General features: G+C 35.6%; 1 protein-coding gene across 3 annotated transcripts in view; it reads left to right on the forward strand.

Annotated features, from left to right (window-relative positions):
- Positions 1-9,775: 9,775 nt before the first annotated feature.
- Cdh18 (cadherin 18) overlaps positions 9,776-19,173 on the forward strand; it is an 834,629-nt gene continuing 825,231 nt past the window's right edge. For 2 of the 3 annotated variants that reach the window (XM_029544026.1, XM_029544030.1), the window contains exons 1-2: positions 9,776-9,799; positions 9,952-10,113. The gene's annotated coding sequence lies outside the window, so the exon portion shown is untranslated. Of the gene's footprint in view, positions 9,800-9,905; positions 10,114-19,173 lie in introns of those variants that run through there. The other variant, XM_029544027.1, reaches the window with a different exon arrangement.

Below are 19,173 nucleotides of genomic sequence, written 5' to 3' on the forward strand. Positions count from 1 at the left end.
TCTCTCATTTTACTTTTATATTATTTAATTTTTGCTCACTTGTTCCTTTAGTTTTGAAACAGGGTTCACTCCTTAACTGAGCTGCCAGTTGCTATGCATAGCAGGCAGTCCTTGAACATGTCCAGAACTACCTGCATCTCCTTTGGTTGTGTTGGGATTAAAGATATTTGCTGTAACTGCTAGCTCATTTTCAATTTTTATTAATTTATATTTTAAGATTTATTTTTATTAAAGAAACAGTTTGCCTGAGTGTGTTTCTATGTGTAGTTATGTGAACATAAGTTCAAAAGCCTATAGAGACCTGAATATGTCCTAGGTCTGGAGTAAAAGGTATCCGTTACCTGCCCAAAATGGGTATTAGGTACCAAACTCCAATCCCTGCAGGCGCAGCCAGCAGCCTCTGCCACAGAACTATTCCTGATGTAACCCCATTTTATTTTGATTACATTTTCTGCTCGCCTTTTCAAAATATCATATGTAAGCTTGCAGTTTTGATCTTTTGCATTATTATCAGATTTCTGCATAACCATCATAGTAATTGCATATTAATAATTAAACACATGAAAGGCTTTTGTAATTAAAACACTTTGGGTTTTCCATTATTTTGGAAAAAAAATGCCTGAAAAGTTCTACTTATACTGTTAAATGTCAAATGTACATACAGTATATACTATAAGATGTACAACGATAATTTTGAATTATTTGAAATAATAACAATTTCTCCATAATACTTATGTCTTTGCTCAATTTATAAAAATGCTATTACTATACTTTCACTGTATAAAATGGTTGATCTTTTCTAAAACATGTCATCACTTGCCTATCTTTCTTCTTTACAAGTCTGACCTTCCCATCCAGATACTGGAATCTGCTTTCTCTTCTCAAATTATTTTTCTTCTGTTTGATTTTATTAGTTTGACCATGTAGATTAGTTGTTGCTTTTTAATTAGCACACAGACTAAAGAGACTCAGTATGTCCTTTTCATGTACACAATATTTTCTATCACAGCCACTTTCTACATGTCAGTATCATACTTGTGAAAAAAATATATGGCCCTAATTTATTTGCAAAAATATTACATTCTGTTACTCCTTTTATTCATTCAGATGTCATGGTTGCTGTGCCCATTTCAGGGAATTCAGCAATCTTGGAGATGGAAGCACTAGACACTGATGCATAGCAAATTCATCCTGCCTCTCTCAGTCACCATTTGACCTCCACATCTGTGTGTTGTGGCATGTTCATATACACATTCATGAATACAAATACTACTACTACTAATAATAATAATAATAATGATAATAATAATGGATAAATACATTTGCTTCCTAATTTTAATATGTTTTCTAGAATATATAAATGTATAGTATAGAATTAGAAATAATATATTTAATCATTATTTAGGTGGTATTTACTTTTTGAGTGCTTTCCTTTACTGGTTAAAGTTTCCAGTGCTGTATTGCATATATAAATGGAGGTGGTACAATTTCAATTGAAATCATTTCTGTGAAACATTTATTGAAGTATCCCTTTAATTTTCTATAATTCTTTTGGAAGTATTGTTTTCATAATCAAATACTTTGTATCCCAGAAATCTGTTATTGGTAAAAAAATTATAATTTTATTAAAATTTAATGGTTTGAATTAAAGGCAAAATAAAGATAACATTCACCTTCTCTTTCTCTTGCCTTTAAGGTAGTACTGTCCGACTTTTAGTACATGCACTGTATTTTATATGTAGTATAGTTTATTCACTTTTCTTGCTTACTCTTTGTTGAATGCATTCTTTATCATTCAGGAATTGAATATATAATTGCCTCTTTCTTTAGTTATGCTAATATAGAAATGATAGTTATCAGTTTTTATATGTTTAAATATCTTCACACTTTCTGCAAATAAATTCAGTTGGGTCTCACTATATGATCATGGTAAAATGCTGCCTAATTTATTTTCCAAATATCGTGTTGAAAATAATCTTACACAAAAGTCAATATGGACCATTCTGTTGCTAGATTTCCTTGTAGTAACCCTTTCTGGTTTAATCTCAGCCTTGTCTTATGGAATGAGTTAGGGTATTTCCATTTGATTCTGTAAGCTGTTGGTGGTTTTTATTTTTTGTTTGTTTTGGGTTTTTTTTAATAAAAAAATGAAGACAGATTGTTAGGCATTGTTTGAATGACATGTAACCTTTATGGACTCAATGGTTTTGTAGATTTGGTGTTCATGCATAATCCCATTCCCAGTTGCTTTACTTGTCACATTTATCTTTAGCAGTTTCTCCTTGCTCTATGGTCTAGGTAGAATTGAGTTTCCAGGAAGAGGTCATTTAATATCCTCTGCTTACTTGCCTCATTTCTCATGGTGTCCTATTAGGAAAACTTTATTTTTTTAAGTATCCTATTTTTCCTTCTTACTCAATGTAGTTCTTGCCAAGTTTGATGATTTTATTAAAGAGCAAATTATTACTACATTGATTTTTGTCTTCCTTTTAATCACTGGCTTTATTTGTTCTACTCAAATCTACATTGCCTTCTTGACTGTACTTGTCTTGGGTCTAAAGCCTTAGTCTTTTGTAGGTTCCCTGGCCTACCAAGTTGGATAGTTATAGTGAAGTCAAGCATGAGGTTTACGGCCATGTCTTTCATCAAACCTGTAAAAATATAAGAAAGTTATTTGTGGTGTATTTTTAAAACTCTTTATGTTGTGTGTGTGTCATGTTATTTTCTCCTGTACCATTCCCCTCATTTCACTTCTTTAAAAAATTTTTTTTGTTGTTTTCATTCTCAATAATTTTACTTGTCTTATCTTCTAATTAATTATTTCTTTGTTTGGTCTGCCAGAGCCTCTACATCTTTTCTCCTATGATTGGTATTGTTTATTTCATTTGGATTATTTTAAGTTTCTTACTAACTCTTTCTGTACATTTACATGTTTTCAAACATATGCTGCCTATGTCTTCTATTATCTTTAGGGCTTCAGGAAATTTGTCTTACTTATTTGTTTATTGGATCTGTACTCTCTCTTGAACATAGACTGGTTTTAACATTTATTTTTCTTTTAAATGGGTCATAATGCTATGGTTTTTAATATCTATTACTGCTTTTTAAATTTGTTTGTCCATTTTTCTAAACCTAAGCATTTAAATCTAATAATTTTGCAAGTCTGAAATTACAGTCAGCTTCTTTTTGGGGGTTGTGTTTTAAACATACACTATTGTGTGCCAACAGACAAGTACACATGAGGTAATATAAAATCATTTCAAACCTACTGTCTGCCTTGTGTTTGAAGATTTTTCTGTTTTCACCTGTTTACATGTTTTCCCGTGATTGATATCTTCAACATCTAGTTCTCATATGAAGATAATATAACTGTAGATTTAGAAGGCATTACACAATGTAATCTCCTCACAGTCACTTGACTCAAAAGGATGCACATGGAAAAAGTACAGAAATATGCAGAATTACTGTCCAAAGACTTAAAAAAATGTTCCTCTTTGAGGACACATCAGAAATCAGGGGACAGATATTTAAGTCATTGAAGATAATTTCTTTCTCAGCGTTGGTGGCACAGGCTATGTATAAGCTGTTCCAGTAACATATGAATATCTGTCTGCCGCCTCGCTAATGGTTGTGCAATCAGAGTTTTGACTGTGGCAGGATTTTTAAGTGGATCAAATGAAATTTACCATCCAATATTTTGCTAGAAGTCATATACTATCAATAGACTTGAAATGTCTAAAACCATTACGTGATCAGTGTTTTCACTTGCAATTTTTGACCATTGTGTAAGTGATTTTGGGAGTACAGATTTGTAGTGTTTCCATTTCTGCTACTCTCCCAGAATCAAAGCCATTGATTTTAATCTTTGTACTTTCTCCTTTACAAACGCACCTTCGTTTGCTTTCTATTGTTGTAATAAAGAAAATCATCAAAAGCAATATGGCAAAGGGTTTACTTTAGCTTGCCCTTTTCAGGAAGAAAAGTTAGGGCAGGAACCCACGTTAGGAATCCAGAGGCAGGAGCTAAAGTCAAGGCCATGCAGGAGTTGTTTCTTAACCCACTCTCCATGGCTTGTTCAGTTGCTTCCTTGGGTCAGCTGTCCAGGGATGGTACTGCCCACACTGATGTGGGTTCTTTACATTAATAATTAATCAAGAAAATATCCACATACTTACACAAAGGCCAATCATGTGCAGACTTTTTTTTCTCAATTGAGTTTCCTTTTTCTTAGATGCCACGAGCTTGTCATGAATTGACAAAATTAAGTCAATCATTACAGCAAGCACCAAATCAATATCTAAATTATATTTCTTTTTTTTTCTTTTTTTTAATTTTATTTTTATTTTATTTTATTTTATTTTTACATTTTTTATTAGCTATTTTCTTTATTTACATTTCAAATGCTATCCCAAAAGTTCCCTATACCCTCCCCCTGCCCCTGCTCCCCTACCCACCCACTCCCACTTCTTGGTTCTGGCCTTCCCCTGTGCTGGGTTATATAAAGTTTGCAAGACCAAGGGGACTCTCTTCCCAATGATGGCTGACTAGGCCACATCTTCTGCTACATATGCAGCTAGAGACACGAGCTCAGGGGGTACTGGTTAGTTCATATTGTTGTTCCACCTACAGGGTTGCAGCCATCTTCAGCTCCTTGGGTACTTTCTCTAGCTCCTCCATTGGGGGCCCTGTGTTCCATCCAATAGCTGACTGTGAGCATCTACTTCTGTGTTTGCCAGGCACTGGCATAGCCTCACAAGAGGTCATGATATCAGGGTCCCTTCAGCAGAATCTTGCTGGTATGTGCAATAGTATCTGGGTTTGGTGGCTGATGATGGGATAGATCACTGGATGGGGTGATGTCCATCCTTTCCTCTTAGCTCTAAATTTTGTCTCTGTACCTATATGCTTTCATGGGTATTTTGTTCCTTATTCTAAGGAGGAATGAAGTATCCACATGATCTAAATTATATTTCTTATGTTAGCATCTGATTCCTGAAGATAAACACTTGTGAAGAATGTTGGCATAGGATCTTAAATATGCTACATCCCTTGTGAAAAGTGAACTCAGGCAGGGATACAAAGAGTAAGAAATTCCTTCTGCAACCATTTACTTCACTGGTGCTATCTGTATTTTTCCATAGATAGGGAAGTATAATATTGTATTGATGTATAGATCTAAACAGTATTTCCATGTTCTGACAAACTAAAAGGACATACCTGAATTTAGATCCAACTTTTAAAATGAAACAATATTTTCTAATAAGGGGGAGCAGCCCAAGATGAGAGCTGAAATGAACAAACAGGAAAACTAACTCTGATTAATGGAATTTGCACTTGTATACCCCCAAGTCCCTGCAGCAATTTGTCTTAAACATTGCTCTATTGCTTTGAAAGAACATTATGGCTAGGACCACACTTATCAAAGAAACTTTCAGAGCACAAGATGAAGATAGCAGTTTGAGAAGCATGGTGGCCTTCAGACAGGCTCTGGAGCAGTAGTTGAGAATGACATCTTGACCTATAGTCAGGTGCAGGAGGAGAAGAAGACAAGAATGATGTTTTAACATTTCAAAAGCCACCCACAGTGACACACTTCCTTCACCAAGGCCATACTCAATAATCCTTCTAATCCTTTCAAAGTGCCATTCCCTAGTTATTTAACATTACAACAAATGAGCTTTTGGAGCCATTATTCTTTAAACCACAACAGTTACTTTTACATTGTTACTAATGAGCCTAATTACATTTTATTTCTCATGCAGAAAGTATAAAGTTCCTGTTCCCTCTTATTTTCTTATCCTTCTTTAGTATCTAGACTAAGCAAGAGTACAAGTTTGATTCTTAGACTCCACTCAATTGGCTTTGAGTTCTTTCTTTGTCTATTTTAAAATTATTTATGGAGAAAAATAAGAATCTAAAAAAAAGAGTGGACTTTACATCCTTCATGGCCACCATGTAATAAATTTCAACATAATAAACTAATTTGTTCGCTCAGCTATTAATCTCACAGACTCAGAGACCCTTGCCCTTAGAAGTATATAAAAGTAAGGAACATTCTTTTTTCTATTGGTCTCCTACTTTAATTTCTTCATATGCATGTTACTGCATTGTTACAGTTTATTTCACTTGAAATCTAGTCTAGCAAACATATACAATGGCTCTAAAAACAATTTTTATTGCTTAATGTATTATGCTAATATTTTACTGCAGTCATAGTTACTAGTATTAATGCTCAAACAACATACTATACTTGATGTAATTGTTTAAATTCTGAAATATATTTTGTATTTAAGAATTAACATACACATATATGTATATAAATTAAATATACACATATGAATATACATACATGATATAAATTAAATATACACATATGAATATACATACATGTTACAGAGTGACTTCAAAAATGTCAAAGAGCATTCAGACTTCAGTCCTTAAGGTAGCAGAGGCAGAGAGCTGATATAGACACAAAGAGTTACTCATGGTGATTGGATCAGCTAGTAAAAACCCAGTGTTGAGATGCTAGGGGCATTTGGAACTGAGTTGTAGGCTTGCCTGTTTCAACTGTGAGCCTGACTGAGAAAAGCGTGGGAGGAACAGGGTGGACAGCATCTCAGAAGTGAGATACAGAATGGATCTAGATGAATAACTCAATAAAGGGACACAGGCATTTTAGTGGGTCATACCAATCCTTGGGAAAGAAGATGGATTGAAGGCCTGGGGACAGTCAGGACCCTTTTCCCTGTAGTTGGCTTCATACTCAAGCTGAATAGGGAGATAAGGTGGCAGAGCAATCTCCCCACAGTGCTGGCTAGCTACCTTTCCTCTAATGCAGCCCACACCTGGTTCTTCCATCTTTGTCACTCTGCATGCTAAGTTAGAACTCAGATCTTCTCCTCTTGATGTGTTTGTTTTATTTTTAAGGATTTATTTTATTTTTAATTGTGGGGTGGGGGGAAGGGGGGCAGGGTTTGGTATGTGCACATCCGTTCCAAATGAGAGGGACAGACGCTGTGAACCGCTTTAGGAGGATGTTGAAATAAAAACTTCTCCCCAGGTTCTCTGTAGGGAGCTGGACATTCCCTCTCTTATGAAGTTACTAGGCTTATGCGCTTCAATGCTCCCAGTATACTTGACATGTTCATTCGTTTTTTTTTTTTTTTTTTTTTTTCTTATCTTTAGGAATAAGTCTGAGTTCCTCATGTTTGGCACTAGAGACTGGCTGTTTCTAAATGACGACACGATTGGGAGTCAGCATGCCTCTGCATTTGCACTAAAAATACAGCCAAATTCTGCTTCATAAAACGCAGACACTGGGAGCCTCCAGCTTTACACCGTTTTACACAATACATAGTCACTTTGAGCAGGGCCAGCCTGGTCGCTGCAGGACTAAAGCTGATTACGAGAGTATTCCATCCCCAGTGACATTGAAACCTGTAGTTCCTAGGTGACAACTAGAAACCTTGTGTACCATTTCCCTCAGAAACTATCGTGCCATGATCATCTCTTTACTCTAAACAGTCATTATTCACGCATTTTGCATTAAATAAATATATTTCAAGCAACTACTATATCGCTTAATCAGTTTTTTAAAAGAAATATAATTTTTATAAAACTCATCGGAAGATAATTGTTTGCTTCTATCATTCAGCTAATAATAGAGTAGAAAATGAGGATAACAACAAAAGAGAGAGGCAGAGTGAAACTAAATATAATTACTTTGAAATACATGTTGATAAAGAAACATAAAATACGTGTGCATGTAACATTTACCATCCATTTTATTTCAGATTCTGATTGACATAGGGAAATGTGAAATTTCTTCCAGTGGCAAAGCCATCTACAGTGTTTCTTTAGACTTTCCAGTATTATTTCAAGTCTGCTCAAACACATTCCAGGGTAAGAGGTTGTGCCATTTGGTACACCTGGTAAACAGTCTGTTTTCATGTCTTTCACTCAAGCAGGTGCAACAAATCATTTTGTTTTGCCAAGATCCCTGTTGAGCTGTGTTCTAAGATCGTTTGAAAATCAAGCCAGTTCCCCAATCACTCTTAGCTGAGCATTGGAATTACTCCACATATTCCATCCTTTCCCTCCTTTTCCTTTCTCTCTCCTTTGTTCTAAATGTTACATCTGGCGTTCTTCTACTAAATACCCTCCCTGATACTACACCTCTGACCTTCTCATTTTGCTTCTGTTATTACTTCCCTATCATATGTTCTTCCACTTGTAAAATATTTTCTAAACATTGGGAGAAGGAATGTTGACGTTTATGCTCTTTTTCTTCTTTTTAAAATCCTGTACTATGTATGAAGGGATTTTTCTTCTGTTATGAGGAGTAATCATCTCTTCTTTGGCTTCTTGTTGCTCTATAAATTACTTCTTAATGAAGGAGATCTTTCTCCATTGTATTTGATAACTTGATAATTCATTACTACACACCAGCCTATAAGCTCCAGTCTGATTAATTAGAGGAGAATACAACAAAATTACCAAGGTCACAAAGGATGCCTTTTATTACCCTAGTTCATTACTTGTTAGTAAAAGCAAATTTTGGAAGCCAAGAATGGGCCTACTCTTCACTGAATTGAGTCAAGTAAATCTAGAAACCATTCTTCAGGTAGTACTTACATTACTTTATAATTTGAATGTTAATTAAGCCTAACTATATATTCATACATATCTTATAGGCTCTTCACTCACTTTATCTGTATTTGCTTGCATTGAAGTTAGAAACTACTGTTTGGAATTTAATACCTGTTGGGAACTGAATTATAGTAAAGTATTCTGCAATTTCCTTTACATGTGTAGTGGTTGATTATAAGAAAGTAAAAAGTCACTAAAGGCCTTCTTGATCACAAAGGATAACAGTAAGAAAAGTGGTGGCTCTTGTATTAGAAACTGAGAAAGAACTGGTTTGAACTTAGAGCCTATATTCTCTTGTCTTATTTTCTTTCGATCTTCTCCCATTTTCTGGCAGCATGTGGGAAATGAATGCACAGTCTGTGCTCCAAAGGCTTATTTTGTATTTCTTTATTATGGCCAGTCACAGCCGCTGAGCAAGGAATGTGTCACTTTAAGAAGAAAATCTTCTTAACCTTGAAGGTTTGAACTATGTGTGAGATGTTCTGTTTGATTCCCTCTGAGATCTATTTGTAGATTTATGCTCTCAAAAATATTTTATACAGTGCCATCTGACTCACATCTTGTTTCAAAAATATCTACAAATATCATCTGTCATTTTTATGAGAAACAAAAATATTGATCACAGTTTCTCAAGAACAAAATGGATAACTCACATCATTCAACATACTGGGTGTTCTTTTACTGATCTGAGATACAGGTGGCTGGAGGCATTGTTTCTAGCCCTTAGGAGATTCCACTGTAGGCAGCTGTGCTACTGATAGTATATATTGGAATTCAGAAGATTATATTTACTCATTAATATTCTGAAACATGCCTCAAATAATGAAAGAAATGGTGAATATGCATAAGAATAAATTTCTATCAGTTGGAAAGGAAGGGTTAAAGTTTTAAATGCAAAAATCTGTAATAACACTAAGCTTGCTTTGAGCCTCTGTTCTCTCAAATCCTATCGCTAAGGGAGATAAAATAATGAAAAATACTTGGCTAAACTGCTGGCAAAACTCTTATTGTTTGTACCACTCTTGGAAAAGGCTCCTGGGACTAGCAGTGGGATCCTTGCTATTGATTGGCTGGTTAAATAGGGGACTATTAGCTTCAGACAGGCTAGATTGATTACATAGCAGCAGCAGGAGCTAAGACTTAGAGCTGAGTCACACACAGAGAGAGAGAGAGAGAGAGAGAGAGAGAGAGAGAGAGAGAGAGAGAGAGAGAGAAACTGCTCTGTTGCTGCTAGTGCCGGGTAATCCTGCTTCACAGCTGCCTCAGTCAACAACTTACTGACTGCTTTTTCTTTTACAAAAGGATGTCAGCTCTGAGAGCCAGCGAGAAATAACAGACTTCACCTTGGAATAGCTCAACACACTCGTGCAGCATTAAAGCAGACTTCAAGAGAAAACAAAAATCAAGCCCTAACTCAGCACCTCTTCCTTTCTACATTGCAAAGAGAACAGTTTCATGCTCCAGGTAAGGAAATTATTACCATTTTTTCCATGTGTTTCCTTTTAGACAGCCATGGTATGATACATAGTAGCTAAGCTTGCTTTCAAAACTGAATTTGCAGAAGAGCATTAGAGTCAAATCTATAAAGTGTAATGGCATATGTTTAAATGAATATATTTCCAGGATTTTTACAAGTGCATGCACTTTTTAATACAACCATCACATGACATGTTTATTCAGTACATTCTCCACATATGGAAGAGAATTAAGCCAAATCGATCCTTAAAATAGTAAGGGCATTCTAGTGACAGTGTTCAAACATGTTCAGAAATATTCCTTCTTTGCTGTTAAGTAACTTTAATAATGGAAACCTGTCAAGAAAGACCGTACTTGCATGAACTGTAAGTTTAAATTTGATGCAGACAGAAGCTACTGTCGGCTTTTCGGTTGTTTATTCTTTCTCACATCTATCTTCTCAGTTCAGCTTTAACTTTTCAGAGTAAGCAAGCTGTGTCCCAACAATGTGACATTAGACTGTCCTTATATTATGGCTGTGTATGTTTTATTTGTTCTTGGAAGAGTCCTGTGCAAGGGAATGCAATCTGATCCCTGAGTTGCTTAGGCATTCTGGAGTTCACTGCTGATCTGCAGTCCTATCCATTAATATTTAAAGTGTCAGAGATGGTATGTGCAGGCGAAGGGCCTGTGAAAATATGTGGTCTTTCCAAGATGAAATTCTCTCCTGGGAGCAGGGTTTTAGAAAATGAATTCTCAAGAAATTGTTGGAATGGAACAGACATAAGGGTTGGAGCAATGCAGTATCGATAGAGATGACTGACCTTAGGGTGTGGGTCAAAATATCAACTACAAGGAGATAACGTAGCGATGAAAGGGGTCTATTTCTTGCTTGCGGGAAGTAAAATGATATGTGATATTAACGTGTAAGGGTATTTACTTTTGGATCAAGGAAAAGCTAATATATGGTGAGCGTTTTACTCTCCGTTGGAGTGAAGTTCCCTGGCTTGACCCTTTTATCAGAGAATAGACCACTATGTGTTATGTGATCAAAACTTCTGAGTATGTTATTCCATTTTTTTAAATAATTGCAAGATTTCCAAGCCTCTTGGGAATACAATATTTGAAGTTAAGAACCTAACATATTCTGACTGTTATATATGTGGCTTTTATTACATTTTAGATTTATTTTTAAAATCATATATGCAAAACATATTTCTTCATTATATCACATGTGTTTCAGTTAGACTTCTAGATGCTTGGATAATGCTCTTGGTCACAACAATACATAAGAGGATAACAATGATGTGAATAGAAATTACATAAAATATGGCTTGGATAGAAGCTATATAACTCTATCACTCTTATCTCTGTCTCTCTGTTGCTTTCTCTCTATCTCTCTGTCTTACTCCACCTATCATGTAGCTATAGGGTACTGTTTATTATTTTAAATTGAGTCACTTGAACAAATTTTTATGTTTTCTTTTGAATATTATGCCTAAGAATGTATTACCAAACTTGGAACTGAAGGCATGCTAGCATATACTTTTATTGATGCAATAGAGTTATCTATAACAGAACCTCAATGCTTGTTTTAAATTTGTTAAATCCATTACTACAATCAACATCCTATGTTAATTATGTATTCTGGGGAGTATGTCAAAATTGTGAGTAGTATTATGCAAATTTTATGCAAATTATTTGGTTTACCTTTTAAGAAAACATAACTTAGTTTCAAGTAAATGATTAATTTTAATAATATTATATCTTAATAATTTTCCTACAATGTACAAATTTGCTTTTATACTACAGTTTTCTTACTTCTTTATAGGTCATGTTGTATTATTCTATAAAAGAAACTACTCCTCAATTGTATTGTACGTTTTTCTGCGCTTATTTAAATTTTAGTATGAGTACATGTAAATATTTATAGGATTTTTCTATAAGAAGTACATTCTTCTTTTAAAAGCTTTTTGAAAGAACATCATAATCCCTTACCTCTCACATTCTTTCAACACTCTCAATGTTACTTTTATTCTTCTATTATTTCTTATAAATTTGCAATTTCTTTTAGAATATTTGATGCCCCATATAGTTAGCAGGAAATAGTCAATCATTGGTGCAAGAGAATTCTTATTAAATCAGCACTTCAATTTCCAGCTATTTAATTAACATGCCCCCTGCATTCTGTATTTTTTTCTCTGCAAACAAGAACAAGGAAGACTAGTGTCCTGGGAGTGAGACACCTAAAGGGTCATTTGGAGTCTGAAATGTACATTTTACTCAATCAGTTCATCTTCAGTTACTCTCCTCTCTCTGTGTTTGTGAGAGAAGTCGATTTGACCTTTTATTCACCTTCTCATTAACTCCCATAATATGAGATGTCTCTCCTGATTACTTGTTTAAACCATGCTGAAACATAAATTGAGAAAGGATGTTTGCCTCTGTTTCTGTAGCTCTCTGAACCATTAGGGGGCTCTTTCTTCCTGTGCTATATTCCGTGAAGCACAGCAAGGTGATGCTGCCTTCTTGCTGCATTCATTTTGCTTGGAAGGCATGAATACTTAAGACATTTTTCTAGTTCCACCCACAAAACAGAAACTTTTAAGGTTTGTAAAAAGTCTATTTTCAAAGGAAAATAAACGTCTCCTCTGCTTCTCATTCTTTGAACTTGTTAATGTATATAAATATTTAACCTTTAATAACTTAAATATAACCATGCTCATTTAGTGAAATTTAAAGGTTGAGGAGAGACCATTATAAACAACCTAAGAAACTTATTTTCACATTATTCTCAAATATCTGTGTCCAAGACAATGGCTCTCCCTGAACGCTGTTTTTCAAGTACTCTGAGAAAGAGCAAACAGAATGAAACTAGGAGAGAGGATTAGCTATTCTGTATACTAAAAAGTACAGGAGAACAGGAAATAAAATGGTAGAATTAGTGTCAAACTACATGTGGGAGTGCATTTTTGAATTCTGAAATATTCTTTTATTTTTTTTTCCTTTTTGTAACTGTGAACTGTCATAGGCATAAACAAGATGTGCTATAACATCTGATTTTAGGAGAAAATGGTGGTCCTCATATCACTTTCAGACACAATTGTTTCTGGGTCTCACAATGGTTTCTGGGACACAATTGTTTCTGTGTCCTTTCTTCCAGGAAGGCAACCTGCTCTCTCCTTCTCTAGTGCAGCCTGAAGACGATCACTTAGTGAAAAACTTGTTTTGACACTCAACAACACTATATGAGACAAACACAAGCAGTCTCTTTGGTGGCTTGATGCAAGGCTTATATCATTTATCTGTATATGTATATATCCTAAAAGGAATAGATATTAGAACTATCTAGTATGTTGTAGGACATCTTGAATCTATCTAGATCAGTGATTCTCAGCGTTGTGATTCATTTGATAAACTTCCATCTCCAAAAATTTACACAATGATTCATAATAGTAGCAGAATTCCAGTGATGTAGCAACAAAAGTAATTTTGTAGCTGGGCATCACCACATGAGTAACTGGATTAACTGTATTAACTACACTAAAGGGTTGCAGCATTAAGAAGGTTGAGATCCACTGATCTATATATTATTAAAACAAAGACAATAAAAAACAATAGAATATTACTTATTGACAAGGATATGAATGAGAATTCTCCTACAGAAAATTCATCCTCAAACATTATGAAGAAGGTTTTGGTAACTTTACATTTTTTTCCCACGGCATAGTCTGTTATATTAAATAAACACAGGGTTGAAGATAAGAGCTAAACTTAAATATAATCAATGAATAAAATTGTGAAATTTGCATTTAAATGTGTATGTAGGTCAATTTTTGCCTAGAATAAAAAGAGTAAGATATTCATGTATTCATGCTTTCAATTCAATAGTAAATAAATGAAAATACAACTCACCTGATATGGAAATAAAGCTTTTCAGAATGTGTGTTTGTGTAAGTGTGTGTGTGTGTGTGTGTGTGTGTGTGTGTGTGTGTATGAGAGTGTATGTGTATATGTATGTGTGAGTGATGAACATGTGTGCCTTGGTGTGTGTGCAATATATGCATACCCATGTATGCCTGCATTATGCATATGTAACCTCCTCTCCATATGTCAGAAGTGTAAGGAGCATATCAGCTCACCTAGTCTATTATTCTCCACCTTATTCTCTTAATAGGAACTCTTGCATTGAACCTTGACCTAGGCTAGTAACCAGTAAGCATCACTGATCCTCTTATTCTCAATCCCATCCCTAGGTCTGGCCAGACAAGTTTGAACAATTTACCAAGCAATTTTTAAACTTAATTTAATCATTTACTTATTCATTTTACATCTAATTCACTACCCTTGTCACAGTCACCCCCTCCCACATTCCTTCCCCCACCCCTTCCCTTTGGGACTCTCAGAGTCTGAATCACTACCAAAGAACATACACTGACTGTACCTAGGCCTCCCTAGTCATATGAAGTAGATGTGTAACTTGGCCTTCATGTGGTCCCCAAACTACTGGAAAGGATGCTGTCCCTAAAGTAGTTGCCAGTACTCAGGATACCTAGCATTTTAAATGAATGTTGGGGATTTAAACTCAGGTTACATGATTGTACAGCATGTATGCTTTTCTTTTGAGCTATCCTTCTAGTTTGTAGAGTAGGGATGTGGGTGACACTCTACAGCAGGCCATTATCAGACATAAAACGGAAGTGAGAAGGTTCTGTCTTACTAAGTCCAGAGCAATGAACTGAGATATACAGCATAAGCAGAAGTGTTTGCATTTTATTGTTGCACTTTCCAATGAAATGATTTAAATCTCTGAGATTATCTTTCAATGTTATCATTTTAAAAGATTTATTTATTTTTGACGTATTCATGAAAACTACGTCTCTGTACCATATTACTACAGTCAGTGCAGGTATCTGAAGAGGGTACTGGATCACCGAGAAATAAAGTTGGGATTGTTTACAAACCATCAAGTGTATGCTGAGAATCAAATCCATCCTTTGTATTAGGGTCCAATGCTCTTCACTACTGACCAGTCTCTCCAGATGAGATTTATTTTATATCAATTTTTAAAATTTCAACAGGTATTTTTTTTCTATGTTCAATATTTCCTTTCATTTTAGCCCAAAAGCAGCTGAGATCAGCTGTTCTTATTACATATCAGACTTTGTCTATGACCTTAGACATGTGCACGAGCTTTCTGTAACATGTTGTTTTGGGCTCATTTAAATTCTTCCTTGAGTCATGCAAGTTAATATTTGAATACTATTCTTCATAACATGAAATATGAATGAGAGGATTTGGGCACAGAGTTTCTTAGACTAATAGAAGATAATGAATTTGAGTATGGTACTCTTTTTATTAGTCGCAATATGGTTAGGGTAGATTTAAGTGTTATCACACAATCTCCACATATATCCATGCAAAGCATAGGAAGAAAGTTCCAATTCTCACATTTTTAAAACAGAAAAACAGACTGAGATTGTCCAGCAATTAACAGTAGTCGTATGTAATAGATTTGTTTTCAGCATGTCAGATGTGTTCCAGGAATGTTTACATATAATTACTTTAGAAATAGGTAAATTTTAGAATAATTTTAGGTGTAAAGAAAAATAAGATTGTGTGTCGGGGGCCTAGTACCAGCTATGGTATGCTGCCTGATTGGTGCCTCAGTGTCTCAGGGGGGCAGGTGAAGGTTAGTTTAGACTGCTGGTCTTGTTGCCTTCTTCCACAATTTCTTCCACCCTTTCCCTAATTCAACCACAGGGGACCCCAACTTCAGTCTGTCATGTGTTTGTTATCTGTGGGGAGTCAGGCCAGGCTCCTGTCTGTAAGCTCACCATTGCATCAGTAATAGTGTCAGGCCTTGGAGCCTCCCCTTGAGATGGAACCCAAGTTGGGCCTGTCACTGAACCTCCTTCCCCTCATCTCTTCTCCATTTTTGTCCCTGCAGTTCTTTTAGACAGGAAAAATTCTGGGTCAGACTTGTTGACTGTGGGATGGCAACCCTATTCCTCCCTTCGATGCCCTGTCTTTCTGCTGGAGGTAAACTCTACAAGTTCCCTCACCCCACTGTTGAGCATTTCATCTAAGGTCCTTGCCTTTGAGATGAGACTCTCACCTCCCACATCTCTGGTACATCCTAAAAGGTCAGCCACCTCCACCTCCCACCTTCTGAGGTTGCATGTTTCCATTTACTCTGCTGGCCCTCACTGTTGTTTTCCCCTCCCAATGCCTGTTCTCATTTTCTCCTCTTCCTCCCCTCTCCCTCACAGGTCCCTCCCTCCCTCTGCACCCTGTGATTGCTTTCTTCTCCCTCCCAAGTGCAATTGAAGCATCCTCAATTGTGCCCTTCAGATTGTTAACCTTCTTGAGTTCTGTGGATTGTGTCCTGGGTATTCTGTATAGTTTTGTGGGGTTTGTTTGTTTGTTTGGTTGGTTGGTTGGTTGGTTTGGTTTTTTGGGCTAATAACTGCTTATTAGTGAGTATATACCATGCATGTTCTTTTGGTTCTGAGTTTCCTGACTCAGGATGATATTTTCTAGTTCCATCCATTTGCCTGAAAAACTCAGGATGTCCTCATTCTTAATAGTTGAGTAGTATTTCATTGTGTAAATGAGCCACATATTCTATATCCATTCTTCTCTTATGGAACATCTGTTTTTTTTCTAGCTTCTAGCTATCATAAACAAGGCCTCTATGGACATAGTGGAACACATGCCTCTGTGGCATGGCGGAGCATCTTTTGTGTATATGCCCAAGAGTGGTATAGCTGGATCTTAAGGTAGATCCACATCCAATTTTTGGAAATCTGGAAATCAATCTGAAGACTAGTGTTTTCTTATGTCCTGTTATCCCCACTTTATATCACTATCTATATTGCTTTTCTGTTAGGAACATCTTGCCTTTGTGTGGCTGATACTGTAACTGATAGTTCAAGGAATATACCCAAGCTATTGGACCATTATAATTTTACATTCTCTAGGTTTTGCTAAGATCTACCCTTCACATCATGTGTTTGAGATGCTTTATCCACTCAGGGTGTCAGGTATCTGCCAAAATAATATTCTGTACATACTTTTTATTGCCTTGTGCTGTCTTTTGCCTGACATGTCTCTGCTTACACAGTACTTTCTGGGAGAATTCTGTCATTTTATTATTTTGTCCATTGCTTCGCCTTTAATAGACTTCCATAATGTTATAACCCATGTAAGGCAGTATAATGTTTTTTGAATGGCTCTCTTCATAGAGTATTATGAATTTCAAATTGTTTATATATTTCCATTGTTTGATATCTTATTTCATTTTTATTGCCAAATACTATCCTACTAAATGGTTGGAACAGTTTTTTCTCATGCATGCAGTGACAACAACAATGTGCCTTGGTTCTTTTAATTTGGGGAATCATCAATCAACATTATGTGAACTCTTTTTGGACAGCACTTGTTTGTTTGTACGTTTCAGCTACCAGAGGGGAGTTTCTATGATTATGATTGCCTGACTGTGTACTATCTGCAGTTTAACCTCATAAGAAACTATAAGCCTGTCTTCCTAAGATTGTGCTTTTGTTGGGTTTCCAATAGTAAATAATGAAAGTTATTGTTCCACATATTTATCAGATTTTGGTGTTTCTAGATTTTCATGTTATTAAAAATGACTTTAATTTTTGAGCTTGTACTATAATTACACACTTTTATCTTTCTCAATTAAAACACTTATAGATAATCCTCCTGGCTCTCTTTCAAAATCATGGCTTAACAGATATGTAGTATATCTTGTAATTTTTAGCATATACTTATGATTGTTTATAGCAACTCATTCATTGTTATGAAAGATATCAAACAAATTTTAGTCTTCAGAATTAATATCGATAGTTAACTGGCAGTGCTATTTTAGACAAATTACTTTTATATTTGCTAAACAAATATAGGAATATGGAAGTTTAAAACCTGGGGAGCTCTTTATTTCTTTATTAACTAACATTTGTAATTTATAATTAGAGGTAAAAATAGAGTAACAAAATTAAATAGATACAGTTTTACATGCCAAATATACTGTTAAAATAATTTATCATTATTTTGAGATTATATTTACACCGTTTTCCATCTTTTCTCCCACCAACCTCTTGCTCCTTTTCAAATTCACCGTCACGTTCAAATATTTGTTGTTATACACACATGTACTCTATATAAATGGAGCCTGCTTAATCTGTATAATGTCACTCTTACATATGATTTTAGAGCTGAGCAGTTGATACTGAATAACCAGTTGGCATGCTTTTCCATAGCTTAGATAATTTCTTCAACTCTCAGTATTCTTTAGATGCTCATAGTTCCTAAGCTGGAGGTTTCTTTCATTTTCTCTGCACACTTTAGCAAATCTAGCATAGTCTTTGTTCAGCTTATATTTAGGCAATCATGTTAACGAGACTTTATAGGTATAGCTTCTGACATTCCTAGGCAATACAATCTCATAGCAACTCCCTAACTCTCTGGCTGTTAAAATCTTTCTGCTCCTTCTTTTTCAGTGATCCTTGAGCTTTAGGTGCAGAATTTTTATTACAGATGCATCAATTAGGCCTGGTTTACAAAACTCCTTTATTTATTTATTTATTTATTTATTATTTTCTTTATTTATATTTCAAATGCTATCCCAAAACTTCCCTATACCCTCCCCCTGCCCCTGCTCACCTACCCACCCATTCTTGGCCACTTCTTGGCCCTGGCCTTCCCCTGTTCTGGGTCATATAAAGTTTGCAAGACCAAGGGGCCTCTCTTCCCAATGATGGCCTACTAGGCCATCTTCTGCTATATATGCAGCTAGAGACACGAGCTCAGGGGTACTGGTTAGTTCATATAGTTGTTCCACCTACAAGGTTGCAGACCCCTTCAGCTCCTTGGGTACTTTCTCTAGCTCCTCCATTGGGGGCCCTGTGTTCCAACCAATAGCTGACTGTGAGCATCCACTTCTGTGTTTGCCAGGCACTGGCATAGCCTCAAAAGAGGCCTCTATATCAGGGTCCCTTCAGCAGAATCTTGCTGGCATGTGCATAAGTATCTGGGTTTGGTGGC

This window comes from Mus pahari, chromosome 11 (genome assembly GCF_900095145.1).
Source record: "Mus pahari chromosome 11, PAHARI_EIJ_v1.1, whole genome shotgun sequence".
Taxonomy (NCBI): Eukaryota; Metazoa; Chordata; class Mammalia; order Rodentia; family Muridae; genus Mus; species Mus pahari.